This window comes from Neovison vison, chromosome 3, assembly GCF_020171115.1.
Source record: "Neovison vison isolate M4711 chromosome 3, ASM_NN_V1, whole genome shotgun sequence".
NCBI classification, from domain to species: domain Eukaryota; kingdom Metazoa; phylum Chordata; class Mammalia; order Carnivora; family Mustelidae; genus Neogale; species Neogale vison.
In genome coordinates, this window is record NC_058093.1 from 46191761 (window position 1) to 46199843 (window position 8083).

The 8083-nt window shown below is 54.5% G+C and overlaps 1 long non-coding RNA gene across 1 annotated transcript; it reads right to left on the minus strand.

Moving 5' to 3' along the window:
- Positions 1–370: 370 nt before the first annotated feature.
- LOC122901792 lies at positions 371–2699 on the minus strand. Its single transcript, XR_006383675.1, has 3 exons — positions 2637–2699; positions 1152–1404; positions 371–511 (listed from the first exon to the last, which is right to left on the minus strand). It is a non-coding gene; the product is annotated as an uncharacterized LOC122901792 (long non-coding RNA).
- Between the last annotated feature and the right edge of the window lie 5384 nt (positions 2700–8083).

Genomic DNA, 8083 nt, shown 5'->3' on the forward strand with positions numbered 1-8083 from the left:
TTGCTGTGGAGCAAGCACCTGCCAGCCCCAGACAGCTCTGCACGCCCTTCGATGAGCTTGAGTTTCTCTTGGGCCGAATGACAGGTGCATGTGGAAGGAGAGCCTGGCCGAGGCCCCCTGGCCTTCTCCCGTGGTGTCCACTTCAGGACACTGACATTTGGTCCCCCTCCATGGCAGGAGCTCCTCGGACCAGGCATGGAGGGCAGAGGGCAGGTGGGAACTCTGAACAAACCTGACCTGCTTCCCTGGGGCCCAGCGCAGACCTCAGGGACCCAGTAGGGGACAGAGCACCTGCAGCCCCTACACATGTCCATGGAGGGACATGGGGCCCTCGCCCCCGTCCAGAGAGGCCTTTGTAATGAATACCTTCTTTCTCCTGTGTGCAGGCCTCCACGGGCTGGAAGAGATCCCATGTCGCTCAGGACTGGGGAGCGTCCAGGGGTGGCAATGTCCATTGGCCGCCTAGTGGACACGAGGAGGCCCCGCCTCCCCCTGCAGTTCACCCGTGTGGCTGTGGGGACGGCGGGGGAGATGGAATTAGCCGGCTTTTGAAGGTGAGTGTTTATGAGCAGAACATTTGGTCATGCACCCCCATCAGGGACAAAGCCTGGGCTTGGAGTAAACCAGCTGGCCTGCAGGGCAGGAGGCCCCAGCACCCCCCAGGAGCCCGTCATCCCCAGCATGTGAGGAGGCCACCCCCACGCCATCTTCCACAGGAGGAAACCAGAGCTCAGGTATGTGAAGTGGCTCAGGGGTTTGTCCTCGAGGCCTAGGAGCCAACATCCCACCCAGGGCCTCTGTGGTCCAAGCGTCCTCTACCCCAGGGTAAATTCTCCTCCTGGCCTCCTCCTGCGGCCCCTCCATGCCTCCTAAGAGTGGGACCTTGGGGCCAAGCGACTTCATGGGCTCCATGAACATATTACCACCACTCCCAGCTTGGCCAAGAAAGGATTCTTCCCTCCTCCTCGAGACAGCCAGGCAGCATGCCCACTATCCCCTGTCCCCGGCTCGCCCCCTTCCCTCCCTGCTGCTTCTCCCTTCTCTGTCTCTGTCCCCATCTCTCTGTCTCTGCCCAGACTGACGACTGGTCACCTCTAGGGGCGATGTGACCTAGAACACCTTGTCAGGCCATTTCACAGGACTGGGCTCACCTAACGTTTATTGAACGCCTTCTGTAGCCAGCTCAGTGTCTTCCCACGCTCTCTTGCCCAAGAGCCCCGGGCGGCTGCCCCATGCTGGACTGAGCACTCGTGGGCAGACCACACTCACGACACTGGGTCAGCGTCTCCCAGGGGTCTTGTGGCAGCATCATCGTGGGCAGGCAGGTGCGGACTGGGTTGCAGATGAAGGAGTGAGGGGGTATCCAGTGGTAGCAAGCGCTGCTCTATTCCAGGAGCCCTTGGTCTGGGGGAAGGGGCAGGTTTTCCTGGTAACTCTGTCTGGCCTGCTTGCTGTCCCTCAGATGGAAAGGCAGGGGCGCCACAACCATGGGGGTGGGGACCTTCACCCCCACCCACAGGAGCAGCAGAGGTTGGCATGGCCTGGTCCCTCTTTGCCCACCATGACCCACTGTGAGACTCAGGGTGTCCTTCTCACACAGGTCCGGGGCCGTGTGAGGGCAGGGCTGTGTCAGGCTCATCCCTGTGGGACACACCAGGCACTTGCTAAGCTCACAAACACTTTGTTCAATTAGGCACCTGGAGGGCCTAACTCTGGGCCACACTTGAACAGCAGCATCAACGTGGATGGTAGCCGGCTTTGCCAGTCTATCGTGACTCCAGTGGGGGTTCTCAGAGGCCCTCACCGCTGCAGGACCCCGGGGAGAAGGGCCCTGCCTGCCCCTCCCCTCCTCCCTCACTCCCGTAAACACTTGCTTTCAACTTCCCATCCCTTCCCACTGCCTCATCTCCTGGGGCAGCCAGTTCCATCGAAAGGAATGGCGGGCAGATGCTGCAGGTGGCATTTTCTTGGCAATCCTGAGACAAAATAGGGAATTGGGGCTTACAAGCCCTGCCACATGCCAGGGAAGAAGACGGGGCCCACCCCCCAGGGGTCAGCGTTTGGAGCTGACCGAGGCCCAGCCTGAGACAGGGTGCGAGCCCAGGTCTCAGCTTGGGGGCTGGTACTGGCCACCTCCCAGGCCCCCACCAAGTGCATGCCCACTAACATGTCAGTTTGGTTTCACCTAGGCCATTGGCAAAGACAAACTGAAGGGTATTGCCAAGAGAAAACCACGGCAGATATGGCGGTGGAGGGAGGGGGATTTCAAATGAATCTGAATCTATTAATTTTACCCAACATCTTTGTCACTGAATATTCATATTACACGTGTGTGTTGGGGGGGATGCAAATGTAGTCCCACCACGCTCACGGGCCGTGGAAATGTGGCGCCTTTATTTCTCTGTCTCTGCTTGGGCCTTGCTCCAGAGGCCTCCATATGATGTCAGCATTTAAATTAGCCCATTGGATCAAAGTGCAACCTCTCAGATTTCACCCCTGTCCCCATGGTCTCTGTGCCCCACGAAATCAAGATTCCCAGCCCTCTGGGTCCCTGGGCTGGGGTGGCATCTCCACAGGAACTGTGTCCCTGGTGGCCTCTCTGAAGGAGCCGTGGCCTGGGTGGCCTGCATTCTTACCTGCCGACTGCTGTTTTACATTTCCTGGCTTCACCCTCTGGGACCCCAGGGTCTTGCTCTCTGGGTCTGTGCAGCCCGTGATGGAGCTCGGTAGACAGGTTTGTGTGCCCAGGGCCCCCATCCGCTCAGCCACGCTGACTACACCCAACACTCAGCAGTCACACTGACCTCACAAGTCCCAACACACAGCCACATTCCTGAGACATTATTTGAACCCTGGTGGTTTATTACGACAGATGCATTCAGGGAAATCGCAGCTAGATCGGCATGAGCTCATCAGTGTGGTGGACACCGGTTCTGGGGTTTTAGACAGTGGAGAAGATGCTCCTGAGCAGACAGAATGCCATTCATAGGCTGATCCAGGCACCACCTGGCACAGGGCACCCTCAAACCCCAAGCCAGCCACAGCTTGGGAGGGGCACCCAGGAGACCCCCTCCCCGACTCCCATGGGCACTGCACAGGCCCTGCTCCGGAGAATGGTTGGCTGCGGGCCCAAAACTGCAGCATGCCTGGTTCTCTGGAGATCCCTCCCTTGCTTCACAGATGGAGAAACTGAGGCAGAGCATGGCGAGAGCAGAGGCAGAGTCTGCTGGCTGACTTGCTGGCCCAGACACCCAGCAGCAATGAAAATTCACTGAAAGATAGCTCACATATGACAAAACTCGCCATCATAATCTACAATTCTATGATTTTGAGTAGTTCACAGATTTACCATAGCATTGTCACACTCAGGTTGTATAACACTTCCATCAACCCCAAATCCTGCCGCGGCCTGCCTGAGGACAGCCCCAAGCCCACCCACCCTCAGCCACAGGCACCCAACCGCTCCTGGCCTCCCTCAGCGTGCTGCAGGTGAGAAGTGACATGGCCATGGCCTCTGCTGGCCGTCAGAGGGCATCCGCCCCTTCAAAGTTGCAAAGGAAGGGGAGTGTGCAGAGGTACAGGCAGCGGTCTCAAAGCACATGGCCCACAGGCAGAGGACTGCGCACTGAGCAAGACTGTAATTAACGCAGTTATGCATTGGTCCCTCCCCTGAGCACGGCAGCAGGCACCTTTGTCCGGCAGGGCTGCCAAATTCTGCCAAGCAGCAAATAAATCACAAAACGCCGCCACCAACGGCGAGACAAAGGAAAATTTCCATGTCAGTGCAGCAGTCTTTGTGACGGGAAACGTGGCTGTCTAGATCAGAGGTGGGACTCGGGGTGCCCCACATCTGTGCCAGCTGAGGGCTGGATGCCCTTACTACTGCAGGTGCCCCTGGCAGGGCCCCTGGAACACAGGCAGGCTCAGGATCCAGGTGCTCTGATCACCTGCTGCCTCCACACCCTGTACACACAGAAACTGATGGTCCTCATGCCGCCCAGGGTGGCACCCATAGCGAAGGGAGAGCATGGGTACTGGCCTTCGTTGTCTCTGACCAGGGCCAGGATGGACAGGTGCACACACTGGCTTTCCCCAGTCTTGTCCACCAGAATCAGCGTCTTCCTGAGCTCCGACTGCACACCGTGGTAAGCCAGGTGTGCCGATCCTGCTGGAGACACGTCAGCCTCTTTCCTGGTTCAGGGCCACCAGAAGACAGGCTGGAGAATAGGCTACATCCCCAGGAAACCATGTGTGTCATTGTACCCCTGGAGGGACGCTGAGAGAGACTTGGTTCCCTGGAGGCTCTTCCCCGGGTCATTGCCTGACATGTCATGTGAGACCTCACCCTACAGTTCTGGTCTCTGCAACTCCGGCACCCGGGACCCTCAGACCAGTGTTCTCCTGGTACTTACGGCCTGGGGAGGTCCAGCATCCTCCGAGGTGGGAGGGTGCCTTCTCCGGCACCCAGCTCCACGCACCAGGCCTCTCAGTGCCACTAGAACACACTGAAGGCTTCAGCTTTCCAGAAAGCTCCCCTGGGCCTTATGTCCCCTGCAGATGCTCCAGGAAGACCAGTCCCATCCTGAACCACATCACCATCGGGAGCAGCCACACCTGCCAGCACCTCTTCCTGCAGCATGGGGAGCATGGGTGATGCAGAGCCTTTGGGAGCAGAGGCACCCAGGAAGCAGCCGCTGAGTTTCTGAGCCTTAGCCAACTGCACATTTAAAACAGGACACAGACTCCTTGAGCTGTTTTCTCTTCCTGTGAAAATATATCCTTAAAATACATGTTTTCATGATTTCCAAAAACAGTTGATCTTCCCTACCTGTGAAATCAGACCTGCATAATTATGACTTCAGTAATTAATTAAATCTACAAGAGGTCGACCATGAAACTTCAACTGTGCAGATCTGGATCAGAAGTGTGAGACCCACTCGGCACAGAGTCCCTGGTTCCCTCTACATGGAGGAAGGCGGGCTATGGTGTCTGCACCGAAGGGACATGGCCAGGGTCTCGGGGCTCCTGACGCACAGGCCTGCCCAGAGGGCCACCCAGCTCCAGCTACTTTGTCCAAAGGAACAGTGAGCCCAGGGTGGCTGGACCTTCTGATATGTCATCCCAGAATTCCCAAATTTATTAAATGTTTTCCACCAGCATAAACCGTAGAAATAATGGTGAGCCAATGGAAATGTGTCTTAAGTTCGGAGCTGGCAGACAAAGCCACCCACTTGTGAGCTGCTCTGCAGAAACAGCACAGCACCCCCTACCCTGGGCCCCTGGCCTGCCCCCCAATCACACAGGTCATCCTGACCATCTCTTACTCTGAGATGTGCTCTCCTGTGCATGTTCCGGAACCACAGGAACCTTCCGCAGATCACACGGCCCATCCTTAGACCCTTGCTCTGCGCTGGGAAGCACAGTCCAGCACCAGTAATGAGAAGAACCTGGTTCCTGGACTGGGGGACCACATGTCCATGACTGGAGACACACAGAGATCAAACCATCCATGACCTCTAGGGACTTAGTCACAGGCCAGCTGTAGAAACAAGGAGTAGGGTTACCTGGCATTTCCAGATATAGTCAAGAGAACATCATTCCACAGGTGTGAGCTGAACCACAAAAATACTCTTTTGTTAGGGTGCTTGGTAGGCATGAAGGAGCAATTGCTTTTCCTTTTCGGTGACATCACTTGCAGGGCCTCAGGGGATCCATGGGATGAGCGTGAACCCCGAAGCCACACCATCAGAGGCTGAGCCTCACTCTGTGTGGCCTACCAGTTACAAGGATGACCTGTGCCTCTACAGCCCCAAGCCACCGGTTCACCTACAGTTTACCTGTCCATAAAGTGGACATTATACTAACATTTATCCTACGACTGTTGGGAGGGTTAAGGAAAGCAGTGCATGTAGGTTTTTAGAATTTTAGAAATTTTAGAATTTTAGAATGTCCTGCCAGAGCATGGCTATTGGTGTGATTCTTGCTATTTCTGGTCAAGGCCCCAGAGAGGTACACGTGCAGGGACAATAGCAGAGGAACACACCATGCGCTGGGTTCTGGCCCCAGCTCTCTGATGACCAGACGTGTTGGTGAACGAGCCACAGCCAGTGCTCCCCTCATAGCCTGGCCTCGCACTACACCCCAAACCACAGTCTTTTTTTTTTTTTCTTAAGATTTTATTTATTTATTTATTTTCGAGAGATAAACAGAGAGAGCACGAGATGGGGGAGGGCTTCAGGGAGAGGGAGAAGCAGTCTCCCCACTGAGCAGGGAGCCTGAAGTGCGGCTCGATCCCAGGACCCAGAGATCATGACCTGAGCTAAAGGCAGATGCTTCACCGACTGAGCCCCCCACATGACATCTTGACATCTTACTCCATCTTGGTCTTGACATCTTACTTGGTCTTGACATCTTGGTCTTGACATCTTACTCCATCTTGCTGGATGGACCTGAGGGCAGGGGGTCAATGGGCAAGAACGGTCACTGAGCCCCCCAAAGAAAGCACTGAAAGGTGGCCCTGGGTCCTACCCCCGCACTGAGGCAAGCGGGGAGCCCACAGCCCCATCCACAAATCCAGGAGGTGGGTCTCCCCCTCACCTGCAGAATGCCCTCTGCACAGGTTTGTGGTCCAGGCTGATAATCAGGGAAAGAGGTGGAGGGACATTGGTGCCACCGACCTTGGATGCATGGAGTCCAAAGCCTGTGCCAGACCCCAGAGGGTCACCAGACCTGCTGTTACTGCACTTCCCACCCCCTTGACATGAGGAGTAGTCGTGGGACTCACTCTATCCCCGGCATCTGGCAGACACTACGTGCTCTTTGCAAAAAAGCTGAAAACAACATATGATGTGCCCTTTGGTGAAGCAGCCTAACGCTTTGTCCCTCTTTATCTTTTTTTTAGTATTATTATTTTATTTATTTATTTATTTATTTATTTTTCCAATTTATTTATTTTCAGAAAAACAGTATTCATTATTTTTTCACCACACCCAGTGCTCCATGCAAGCTGTGCCCTCTATAATACCCATCACCTGGTACCCCAACCTCCCACCCCCCCGCCACTTCAAACCCCTCAGATTGTTTTTCAGAGTCCATAGTCTCTCATGGTTCATCTCCCCTTCCAATTTACCCAAAAGCACATACCCTCCCCAATGTCCATAACCCTACCCCCCTTCTCCCAACCCCCCTCCCCCCAGCAACCCACAGTTTGTTTCGTGAGATTAAGAGTCACTTATGGTTTGTCTCCCTCCCTATCCCATCTTGTTTCATGGATTCTTCTCCTACCCACTTAAGCCCCCATGTTGCATCACCACTCCCTCATATCAGGTAGATCATATGATAGTTGTCTTTCTCCGCTTGACTTATTTCGCTAAGCATGATACGCTCTAGTTCCATCCATGTTGTCGCAAATGGCAAGATTTCGTTTCTTTTGATGGCTGCATAGTATTCCATTGTGTATATATACCACATCTTCTTGATCCATTCATCTGTTGATGGACATCTAGGTTCTTTCCATAGTTTGGCTATTGTGGACATTGCTGCTATAAACATTCGGGTGCGCGTGCCCCTTTGGATCACTACGATTGTATCTTTAGGGTAAATTCCCAGTAGTGCAATTGCTGGGTCATAGGGCAGTTCTATTTTCAACATTTTGAGGAACCTCCATGCTGTTTTCCAGAGTGGTTGCACCAGCTTGCATTCTCACCAACAGTGTAGGAGGGTTCCCCTTTCTCCGCATCCTCGCCAGCATCTGTCATTTCCTGACTTGTTGATTTTAGCCATTATGACTGGTGTGAGGTGATATCTCATTGTGGTTTTGATTTGTATTATTATTATTATTTGACAGACAGAGATCACAAGTTGGCAAAAAGGCAGGCAGAGAGAGAGGAAGGGAAGCAGGCTCCCTGCTGAGCAGAGAGCCCGACGTGGGGCTCCATCCCAGGACCCTGGGATCATGACCTGGGCCGAAGGCAGAGGCTTTAACCCACTGAGCCACCCAGGTGCCCCTGTCCCTCTTTATCTTAAATCTCCTTTAAAGGTTTCTGGGATGCCAGACAGCTTAAATCATGTACATGTTAAGGAC